A 12,301-nucleotide genomic window follows, 5' to 3' on the forward strand; every position below is an offset into this window, starting at 1 on the left:
ATTCTGCCACTGTGTACTCTCTGTGTAGGGCCAGTCAAAGTGGTCAGGTATTCTGCCACTGTGTACTCTCTGTGTAGGGCCAGTCACAGTGGTCAGGTATTCTGCCACTGTGTACTCTCTGTGTAGGGCCAGTCACAGTGGTCAGGTATTCTGCCACTGTGTACTCTCTGTGTAGGGCCAGTCACAGTGGTCAGGTATTCTGCCACTGTGTACTCTCTGTGTAGGGCCAGTCACAGTGGTCAGGTATTCTGCCACTGTGTACTCTCTGTGTAGGGTGGTCAGGTATTCTGCCACTGTCTCTCTGTGTACCAGTGGTCAGGTATTCTGCCACTGTGTACTCTCTGTGTAAGGCCAGTCACAGTGGTCAGGTATTCTGCCACTGTGTACTCTCTGTGTAGGGCCAGTCACAGTGGTCAGGTATTCTGCCACTGTGTACTCTCTGTGTAGGGCCAGTCACAGTGGTCAGGTATTCTGCCACTGTGTACTCTCTGTTTGGTTGGTTCTAATTGTTTTGCTGTCCTGGAGTTCTGTGGGTTCTGTTTGCATTTGTCTAAAGAGGCCCACAACCACTCTTCTCTAGGTTCATCTTTCTGTAGGTGAGGGCTTTGTGGTCAAATGTGTGGGCATTGGTTCCTTTGATATGGTTGTAAAATAAGTTATTTTCAGATTTTTAATCTTAATTCTGCTCTGCATGTATTATTTAGGGTTTTACGTTGCATGCAAGGGATATTTTTTAATTTGTTTTAGCCAGATCCTAATTGGTATGTCGCTTTTTATGTTCCTTCTCTCTCTATCGCTCTCTCTCTCTCTCTGCCAGGGAAAAGGAGGCGGTTTAACTGCTCTGTGACCTCTTCCTCCCCACCCCTGTGGAAACCAAAGAAATTCGGATGACGCTCCTATCGGTTGACTCGGTGCCCAGAATAACGAAACGTTGAGAGATAACATCAGGCAAGACAGGTTCTTACACATGCTACCATCCTGCTAGACTGTCAACCCGCAGGCTTGTGAATAATGAACCAGCTGTATATTCTGAGAGAGAGAGAGAGAGAGAGAGAGAGAGGGAGAGGGAGAGGGAGAGGGAGAGGGAGAGAGAGAGAGAGAGAGAGAGAGAGAGAGAGAGAGAGAGAGAGAGAGAGAGAGAGAGAGAGAGAGAGAGACACACACACACACAACAGGTTTGAAAGTGAACCCTTCATCTAAGGTGACTGATTCTGTTGCAGGCTACCAATTTAGTTATCTCAGAAAATCTCTCACTCAAGTTGAACTGACAAAAAAAAGTACAACCTGAAAGTAAATGTTAGGTACTACTTGAAGGCTGACAGATATGCTACATTGCATAAGAGAAACACATAGGCTTATTTTTCTATTCACCAACTCAAAGTGATCACATGAAATTTCACTTAGCGTGATGAGGAAGGAAGAGCAATGTATTGGAAGAACTCTGCATCCTTGTTTCCACTCGAGTCACTTAGAAATATCTCTTATTTGTTTTTCCATCATCAATATGGCCAATGGCCAATGCAAACCTCCTGCCCGCCTGCCTTCTGCCCTGAGTGAGGACACATGGCGTTGCAGTGTATTTTTAGCATCTAGCGATAGTGACCTGCCAGACATCAGAGGACCAATTATCCACCTACTACACCTTATGTTACATGAAACCCTAGAATGGGCAAAGGAGAGGTACACATGGAGCGGAGCCACACAGGCCCTTCAGGCACTGATGATGTCAGTGTTGGAGGCTGATAGAGGACACTGAGGTGGAGTGGGTGACACAGCCCGGGCAGAAGGCCAGACATGCAGGTGTCGCAAATGATCCCACTTGGAATTCAAGTGTTAATAAAGAATCAGTTCTAAGAAATCCTATTACTTTACTTTACTTTACTTGAACTTGTTCTGCTAAATAAAGAAAGCATGAAGAGGATGTTTGTGGTCATGTTTGTTTTCAGTTGGATTAGTGTTTTTTAAAAGTGCATGGAAAGACTGAAACGTCTCAAGTGTGTCTGGGACGTCATCATTAGATCAAATTGATGATGTCGTTGCTTCCACCAGTTTTAGAAGAGCTAAATATCTCTACACTGAAATAATGTTTTATTATTTTATGATCATATTATAAACCTTGCAGATTATTTCTTTCTGTGGAAATGCTGAGGGGTAAAGGCACAACCCACATTTCCACTGATTTGTGTCTTTATTAAAAGTGACTGTTTGGTGATTCACACTTTCCACATACTGTATGGGGCAATTGGCGGACGGTGATTTCTTTGTCTGTGAGTAATTGTTTTGCTACATGGTGTGTAACACAATCTTAAATAGTTACTCTACTGTATGTTTAGCTACATTTGGATTAAAGTGTCTGCTAAATGGCTTATATTATTATTATTAATATATTACATCACACAGAGAGTTGACAACTTGGCTTCAAGGATAATCATCTGGCAGTTTAGATATAAGTGTTATTGAAAGGTAAGGCCATTGCCTCTCTCTTTAGTGGGTAGTTTAGGTTTCGAATCGATCAGATATACAGTGAAATGATACAATGACTATGAGGTTAAAGTGCGGGTTCACTGTATTTCCATTGACTGTATAGTGAAAGGGAGACATCTGAATCACCTTGCTGAATGCACCTGTCTAGAGGAACATGTTGTCCCTGAGGCAGGGCATTGTATGTGATGCTGACACATAGTCACCTTAGTCTATCCAATTTATTAATAAAACATCCTTATGTGAGGAAAACCTTATTCGCTTAAGTGCACCCAGAATTACAGAGAGATGCGGGCAGAACAAAAAAAAACTGTACGCTCATTGTCTGTGTGAGAGACAGGGTGGGAGAGAGAGAATCAGAGAGAGAGAGAAAGGAGACAGAGACATGAGGGAGATGTAGGCTGGTATAGCCTGGCCCTGCAGGCTGGTATAGCCTGGCCCTACAGGCTGAGATAGCCTGGCCCTGCAGGCTGGTATAGCCTGGCCCTGCAGGCTGGTATAGCCTGGCCCTGCAGGCTGGTATAGCCTGGCCCTACAGGCTGAGATAGCCTGGCCCTGCAGGCTGGTATAGCCTGGCCCTGCAGGCTGGTATAGCCTGGCCCTACAGGCTGAGATAGCCTGTCCCTGCAGGCTGGTATAGCCTGTCCCTGCAGGCTGGTATAGCCTGGCCCTGCAGGCTGGTATAGCCTGGCCCTGCAGGCTGGTATAGCCTGGCCCTGCAGGCTGAGATAGCCTGGCCCTGCAGGCTGGTATAGCCTGGCCCTGCAGGCTGGTATAGCCTGGCCCTGCAGGCTGGTATAGCCTGGCCCTGCAGGCTGGTATAGCCTGGCCCTGCAGGCTGGTATAGCCTGGCCCTGCAGGCTGAGATCAGCCTAATCATTAGAGGAGATAATGCGGGGATGAGTAGTATGACATCAATATTAGGCACTCAGGCCCAGGACCACCATTGTTGCCTGCCTGCCTGTCCCTCCCCCTCTCCCCCTCTTCCCTCCTCCCCTCCACCCTGTGCTGAGTAAACAGTGGCTCCCCAGGGAGAAAGCCAGTCATTGATGGCCTGGCAGTCTACTGTGCATTGTTACAAGGCCTGAAGAGAATCCATAGTGACCTCATCCACAGACGGTAGCCCTACCTGTCCCCGGCTGCCATAGAGGGAGTACAGAGGGAGAGAAAAACACTGGCGAGATGTATTCGATTGCTAGTAAAATGAAGTAAAACAATGATGTTGGGGGGTTTTTGACATTGATGGAGTGTCGTATGCCTCTTGTGGCTTAGTCTTTTATTCAATCGTAAAAATAAAGTGTTTGTCTTGTGTTGGGGGAAATGTAGTATTCCTCACTGCAGGTACAGTTTCACAGTTCTGGTGATGAGCATATTGAGGTGATCATACTCTTTCTCTGACATCAGAGGAAAGACGTGCACATTTTCACTAGAGGATTGTATGTGTGGTAATGGCATGCTGTGTTGCCTCAGAAAATCTGTGTCATCTTTATTAGAGAAAGAAGATATTCTGTGGGGGAATTAAAGGACACAAATAAATGAGTGGTAGTTTTACAGAATCGACTGTATCTGAATAATCTCATCGGTGAAGATTACCACCACTTACTGGAATCATGATCAGTCTATGTCAGAGGTCACCAAGCTTTTTCTGAGTCAAGATCACTTTCACAGTCAAAAAGCAAGCCAAGATCTACCTCTCCGATTTAAAAAAAAAACCTAACTTAAATTGTAACATTAACCTGATAAAACCAGTTCTATGGGAATGAAGTTCGTGCAGTAGGCTTAATACATTATCACAGCAAATTGGTTCTTCTCAGACCATTTTATATCTGAAAACTCAAGCTTTGATAACAAAATAGATCAGTTGGTGTAGCACTTGTGAAGCACAGCTGAGCATAAATTGAAATTATTTGCTTTTTAAAAATGTACTAGACTGATGGTACCTGCATCTGATGGTCATTGTGCTTTCAAGATAACAGGGAACTAAAAAATACATTTAAAAAAAGGTAAAATCATGACGTCAGTGATCTTCAAGTCAGAAAATCGGAGCTCTAGAAAGAGTTTCCGACTTTGAATTCCGAGTTGGATGAACGTTCAAAACTATTTTTCCCAGGCCGATGTCGTTTTTTTGAACTCACTAAAGTCGTAAGTCAGAGATTTCAGAGTTCCCAATAATCTTTTCAGAGTTCCCAGTCTCAGCTGAGGGGGGAGAGAGCAGCAGAGGGTCAGCCTCTCATGGTCCCTGCTCTCTCCTTCCTTTTCTCCGGTGAGACTGACCAGAGAGAGGAGACACCGTCTTCCACCTGATGGCGAAACTCGAGTCGCACTGCATCTGCCTCATGCACAAACTCATGTTGTTCCTTTGACCAGAGATAGTTCAATATTCCTCAGTATTAAAATAGACACGACGAGCTGCTAATAATAATTAGAATACATGACTATCGATACACTTGGCGACTCATTCATTGCAGTGCGAGTGGAAGTAGGCAGAAGTGCATCTTATGTTTTGTAATAGTGTTGAATAAAACAGTGGTGATAGTGTTGAATAAAAACTTCAACATGAACTCACTCATAAAAACGGCAGCTCTTTGCTTTATTCTTTGACTGTCTCTCTCTGGTCATATGGTTTTAAAAGTTATGAAATCTCACGTAGTCTAGTATCAAACTGCAGTGGCCGTGGAAGTTGAAGGCAAGGGGATTTGAGCTATCTGTTGGCCAGCGCTGTAGGCACTTCTCTTTTTTAAGCCACAGATCTCCAGGTTTTTTCAGACAAATGAAATGTGCCAAAATGGGAATAAATGCCTACCCAGTGTGCATGACTTCTGAATCGAGTGCACCTATCGCCAAAGCGCAACATACACAAAAAAAGAAGAAACGTAAAGCCTTTATCATTAGCTTTTCTACAGAAACGTTTGGTGATCGACTAGGAATGCCTTGAAAATCGATCAGTCAATCGCAATCGACCGGTTGGTGACCACTGGTCTATATTGATTTACCAAGATATCAAACACTGGCACGAAAAAAAAAGAAAAATGAAATACTATAGCTACCTGTATATGACACCTCAAAAAGACCTAGACATCTGGCTGGAGTTATATTGCAAGATTGTGCTTTGTGTTTAGTCTGGATTATTCCAAGAACGTCTGCTGCTCTGTCATGATGTAAAGGTAACTGCCAAAATAAAGGAAACACTTGAGAAAAGGAGGGATACAAATTACACTGTATATTGAAAGCAGCTGCTTCCACACAAGTGTGGTTCCTGAGTTAATTAAGCAATTAACATACCATCATGCTTAGGGTCATGAATAGAAATGTGCAGTTGCCCTTTATTTTGGCTACCATGGCTAGAAGAAGAGATCTCAGTGACTTTGAAAAGAGAGGTCTCAAAGTAGCATAGGGGGTTTAAAGTGTGTGTGTGTGTGTGTGTGTGTGTGTGTGTGTGTGTGTGTGTGTGTGTGTGTGTGTGTGTGTGTGTGTGTGTGTGTGTGTGTGTGTGTGTGTGTGTGTGTGTGTGATCACAGTGATACCAGATCACTGTGGATCACACTGTGGAGCTATACACAGGGAGTACCAGTACCAGATCACTGTGGAGCTATACACAGGGAGTACCAGTACCAGATCACTGTGGAGCTATACACAGGGAGTACCAGTACCAGATCACTGTGGAGCTATACACAGGGAGTACCAGTACCAGATCACTGTGGAGCTATACACAGGGAGTACCAGTACCAAATCACTGTGGAGCTATACACAGGGAGTACCAGTACCAGATCACTGTGGAGCTATACACAGGGAGTACCAGTACCAGATCACTGTGGAGCTATACACAGGGAGTACCAGTACCAGATCACTGTGGAGCTATACACAGGGAGTACCAGTATCAGATCACTGTGGAGCTATACACAGGGAGTACCAGTACCAGATCACTGTGGAGCTATACACAGGGAGTACCAGTACCAGATCACTGTGGAGCTATACACAGGGAGTACCAGTACCAGATCACTGTGGAGCTATACACAGGGAGTACCAGTACCAGATCACTTTGCAGAAGTATGAGGTATTTGAGGTAGATACACTACATGGTATACAAAAGTATGCAGTTTTACCGGTGTGCTCTGGTGGCATTAAATTAGTCAAACTTAAAGCTTACCTTGACTTGGAAGAGTTCCCGTGTTAGATAGTCATAGCCAGCTAGCTAACATAGCACCCCTCTGTTTGAGCCAGTTGTTTGAGTAGGCTAAAGTAACTAGCTGCATTTGCTAGCTAAGTGAGTGAAACTGAAAAAATATATACATATAGTCATCTCCCTCTCTCTTGCTTCTCCTTAATTTTTGAAGAAAATTAATTTGTTAAAAACAGTTAAACTATTGTCTTTCTCTCTCTTTAAGTAAACGACTGCAGTGCTAGCTAGCTGTAACTTTCAGTGCTAGAGTCATTCTCTGGTCCTCTGATTGTGTAGACAACATGTCAGTTCATGCTGCAAGAGCTCTGACAGGTTGGAATACATCCTCCAGAAGTTGTCATAATTACTGTTTAAGTCTTTGGAAGGGGGTGAGAACCATGAACCTCCTACGTTTTGTATTGAAGCCAATGTACCAAGAGGAGGACAAAAGCTAGCTGTTCTCAGTCTACACCATGGAGCTACCCTACAAAGTTCTGTGTAGACCTTCATTGGAAAACAGTGTGTTTTAATCAATTATTTGGTTCCATTAATATATTTAGTATAGTTTTATTAAAAGGATATATTTTTTTAATGTTTCACTATTAAAAAGAAAAGATATTCGCTGAGGAGGAGGGTCCTCCCATTCCTCCTCTGAGGAGCCCCTACTGTTCAATGCATACAGTACATGACCAAAAGACACCTGGTCGTCGAACATCTTATTCCAAAATCATGGGCATTAATGTTGGTCCCACCTTGGCTGCTATAACAGCCTCCACTCTTCTGGGAAGGCTTTCCACTAGATGTTGGAATGTTGCTGCGGGGACTGAATGTTCAGCCACAAGAACATTAGGGAGGTCGGGCACTGATGTTGGGCGATTAGGCCTGGCTCACAGTCAGTGTCCCAATTAATCAGAAAGGTGTTCGATGGGGTTGAGGACATAGCTCTGTGCAGGCCAGTCAAGTTCTTCCACATCAATCTCGACAAACCATTTCTGTATGGACCTCACATTGTGCTTGTGGACATTGTCATGCGAAAACAGGAAAGGGCCTTCCCCAAACTGTTGCCACAAAGTTGGAAGCACAGAATCATCTAGAAAGTCATTGTATGCTGTAGCGTTAAGATTTCTATTCACTGGAACTAAGGGGCCTAGTCTGAACCATGAAAAACATCCCCAGACCATTATTCCTCCTCCACCAAACGTTACAGTTGGCACTATGCATTGGGGCAGGTAGCTTTCTCCTGACATCCGCCAAACCCAGATTCGTCCGTCGGACGGCCAGATGGTGAAGCGTGATTCATCACTCCAGAGAATGAGTTTCTACTCCTCCAGAGTCCAATGGCGGTGAGCTTTACACCACTCCAGCTGACACTTGGCATTGCGCATGGTGATCTTAGGCTGGTGTGCAGCTGCCCGGCCATGGATACCCATTTCATGAAGCTCCCGACGAACAGTTATTGTGCTGACGTTGCTTCCAGAGGCAGTTTGGAACTTATGACAGATGATTATTACATGCTTTAGCACTCGGCGGGCTCGTTCTGTGAACTTCTGTACCACATTTTGGCTGAGCCGTTGTTGAACGTAGACATTTCCACTTCACAATAACAGCACTTATAGTTGACAAACTGACTTGTTGGGTAGGTGGAATCCTATTGACAGTGCCACGTTGAAAGTCACTGAGCTCTTCAGTAAGGCCATGTGCTCGATTTTATACACCTGTCAGCAACCGGTGTGGCTGAAATATCCGAATCCACTAAATTGAAGGGGTGTCCACATACTTTTGTATATATACTATAGTGTAGACATTACAAACACACATACATATATATATATATATATATTTACATACAGTACCGGTCAAAAGTTTGGACACACCCATTCATTCAAGGGTTTTTCTTTATTTTTACTATTTTATACATTGTAGAATAATATTGAAGACATCAAAACTATAAAATAACACATATGGAATCAGGTAGTAACCAAAAAAGTGTTAAACAAATCAAAATATATTTTGTATTTGATATTCTTCAAAGTAGCCACCCTTTTGCCTTGATGACAGCTTTGCACACTCTTGGCATTCTCTCCACCAGCTTCACCTGGAATGCTTTTTCAACAATCCTGAAGGAGTTCCCACATATGCTGAGCACTTGGTTGGCTGCTTTTCCTTCCCTCTGCGGTCCAACTCATCCCAAACCATCTCAATTGGGTTGAGGTCAGGTGATTGTGGAGGCCAGGTCATCTGATGCAGCACTCCATCACTCTCCTTCTTGGTCAAATAGCCCATACACAGCCTAGAGGTGTGTTGGGTCATTGTCCTGTTGAAAAACAAATGATAGTCCCACTAAGCTCAAACCAAATGAGATGGCGTATCGCTGTAGAATGCTGTGGTAGCCATGCTGCTTAAATGTGCCTTGAATTCTAAATAAATCACCAACTGTGTCACCAGCACAGCACCACCACACCATCACACTTCCTCCTCCATGCTTCACGGTGGGAACCACACATGCAGAGATCATCCTTTCACCTACTCACAAAGACACAGAGGTTGGAACCAAAAATCTCAAATTTTGACTCATCAGACCAAAGGACAGATTTCCACCGGTCTAATGTCTACTGCTCGTGTTTCTTGGCCCAAGCAAGTCTCTTCTTCTTATTGGTGTCCTTTAGTAGTGGTTTCTTTGAAGCAATTTGACCATGAAGGCCTGATTTATGTAGTCTCCTCTGAACAGTTGATGTTGAGATGTGTCTGTTACTTGAACTCTGTGAAGCATTTATATGGGTTGCAATTTCTGAGGCTGTTAACTCTAATGAACTTATCCTCTGCAGCAGAGGTAACTCTGGGTCTTCCTTTCCTGTGGCGGTCCTCATGAGAGCCAGTTTCATCACAGCACTTGATGGTTTTTGCGACTGCACTTGAAAATACTTTTAAAGTTCTTGAAATGTTCTGCATTGACTGAGCTTCAAGTCTTAAAGTAATGATGGACTGTTGATTCTCTTTGCTTATTTGAGCTGTTCTTGCCATAATATTGTGTTGGTCTTTTAATAAATATTGCTATCTTCAGTATACATTGTCACAACATAACTGATTGGCTCAAATGCATTAAGAAGGAAAGAAATTCCACAAATTACCTTTTAACAAGGCAAACCTGTTAATTGAAATGCATTCCAGGTAACTACCTCATGAAGCTGGTTGAGGGAATGCCAAGAGTGTGCAAAGCTTTCATCAAGGCAAAGGGTGGCTACTATGAAGAAACTCAAATATAAAACATGTTTGGATTTGTTTCAACACTTTTTTGGTTACTGCATGATTCCTTATGTGTTATTTCATAGTTTTGATGTCTTCATTATTATTCTACAATGTAGAAAATACACACATACATACATATATATATATATATATATATATAAACTACAACAACAAAATGAAAGGTGTGACTCCCAGACTTCAAAAGGACATGCTCTGCAATAGAACCATGGGCACTGTGACTATAAATAGTTGAAGAAGCAGTGATGGTGGGATGGAGAGGTGTTTCTCTGTGTCTCAGAGGAGCAGCTGTCTGAAGAAGCCATTAGAGTGGACCCTTCATAGTCACGCCCTCCTAGAGCAGGGGAGACCCGATCTAATTGGCCAAGCTTTGATGTGATGCACATTCTCTAACCTTCTCAATGCAACACGTACCACTTAACTTAATACACTTTTCTTTCATCTGCTAAGCCAATTAATTTGTAGCGTGGAATAAAATATCGAAGAGAAAAAAGCTAATTTTGAGACTTTGTGATGGCGGTGTGTTACCATATGATATATTTGAAGCTTTGTGTGAATGTTTATTATGATGCGTAGTTGTTATGGAAAGCTGTTCGTATGACTGATTGTGTCATGAGATCATTGCATATGCTGTAATATTTCATTCTTAATACATTGAATAATAACAGAAAGAAAAAGGAGCAATTTCTTGCCATTTTCTACTATAACGGATTCAACATGATGAAAGAGAACTAGCCCCTGAAATTCTGTCATGGCATTCTGAGAATGTACTATTAGACCAGGGGAAAGTTCTCTGACTCATTTCTGCCTTCCTCATTGAAATAATGACTCGGGGTGAGCGCAAAAAAACGCTTTAGACATCAGAGTATACTTGCCGTGAGTGTGCGGGGGGGGGGGCACACATGTTTGTGTGTGTGTGTCTGCCTGCCTGCGTGTTAAAATGTGGAAGTGAAAGTGAGTGTGCGTGTGTTTGTGCGTGTGTGTGTGTTTGTGTATCTGCTTATATGTAAATGTGTGTGTGACTCACCACACCTCCCCCCTCATTACTCCCTCTCTCTCCCCAACTCACCAAACCTCCACCCCCATTACTCCCTCTTACTGTCCCAACTCACTTCACCTCCACCCCTCATTACTCCCTCCGTCTCTCTCCCCACCTCACCTCACCTCCACCCCTCATTACTCCCTCTGTCTCTCTCCCCACCTCACCTCACCTCCACCCCTCATTACTCCCTCCGTCTCTCTCCCCACCTCACCTCACCTCCACCCCTCATTACTCCCTCCGTCTCTCTCCCCACCTCACCTCACCTCCACCCCTCATTACTCCCTCCGTCTCTCTCCCCACCTCACCTCACCTCCACCCCTCATTACTCCCTCTGTCTCTCTCCCCACCTCACCTCACCTCCACCCCTCATTACTCCCTCCGTCTCTCTCCCCACCTCACCTCACCTCCACCCCTCATTACTCCCTTCGTCTCTCTCCCCACCTCACCTCACCTCCACCCCTCATTACTCCCTCCGTCTCTCTCCCCACCTCACCTCACCTCCACCCCTCATTACTCCCTCTGTCTTTCTCCCCACCTCACCTCACCTCCACCCCTCATTTCTCCCTCCCCATCTCACCTCACCTCCACCCCTCATTACTCCCTCCCTCTCCCCACCCCACCTCACCTCACATCCACCCCTCATTTCTCCCTCCCCATCTCACCTCACCTCCACCCCTCATTACTCTCTCTCTCCCCACCTCAACTCACCTCCACCCCCATTTCTCCCTCCCCATCTCACCTCACCTCCACCCCTCATTACTCCCTCTCTCTCCCCATCTCACCTCACCTCCACCCCGCATTACTCTCTCTCTCCCCACCTCACCAAACCTCCACCCCGATTACTCCCTCTCTCTCCTCTCCTCACCTCACCTCCACCCCTCATTACTTCCTCTCTCTCCCCACCTCACCTCACCTCCACCCCTCATTACTCCCTCCGTCTCTCTCCCCACCTCACCTCACCTCACCTCCACCCCTCATTACTCCCTCTGTCTTTCTCCCCACCTCACCTCACCTCCACCCCTCATTTCTCCCACCCCACCTCACCTCACCTCCACCCCTCATTTCTCCCTCCCCATCTCACCTCACCTCCACCCCTCATTACTCTCTCTCTCCCCACCTCACCTCACCTCCACCCCTCATTTCTCCCTCCCCATCTCACCTCACCTCCACCCCTCATTACTCTCTCTCTCTCTCCCCCCACCCCACCTCACCTCCACCCCTCATTTCTCCCACCCCACCTCACCTCCACCCCTCATTTCTCCCTCCCCATCTCACCTCACCTCCACCCCTCATTACTCTCTCTCTCCCCACCTCACCTCACCTCCACCCCTCATTTCTCCCTCCCCATCTCACCT

General features: G+C 45.0%; 1 protein-coding gene across 3 annotated transcripts in view; it reads left to right on the top strand.

Moving 5' to 3' along the window:
- Positions 1 to 12,301, top strand: part of LOC118398758 (transcription regulator protein BACH2) — a 111,889-nt gene that overhangs the window by 32,858 nt on the left and 66,730 nt on the right. For 2 of the 3 annotated variants that reach the window (XM_052471124.1, XM_052471126.1), the window contains exon 2: positions 818 to 948. The exons of the other annotated variant lie outside the window; for it this stretch is intronic. The gene's annotated coding sequence lies outside the window, so the exon portion shown is untranslated. The remainder of the gene's footprint in view (positions 1 to 817; positions 949 to 12,301) is intronic. 3 annotated transcript variants of the gene reach the window in all.

Source organism: Oncorhynchus keta, chromosome 19 (assembly GCF_023373465.1).
Source record: "Oncorhynchus keta strain PuntledgeMale-10-30-2019 chromosome 19, Oket_V2, whole genome shotgun sequence".
In the NCBI taxonomy this organism is placed as follows: Eukaryota; Metazoa; Chordata; class Actinopteri; order Salmoniformes; family Salmonidae; genus Oncorhynchus; species Oncorhynchus keta.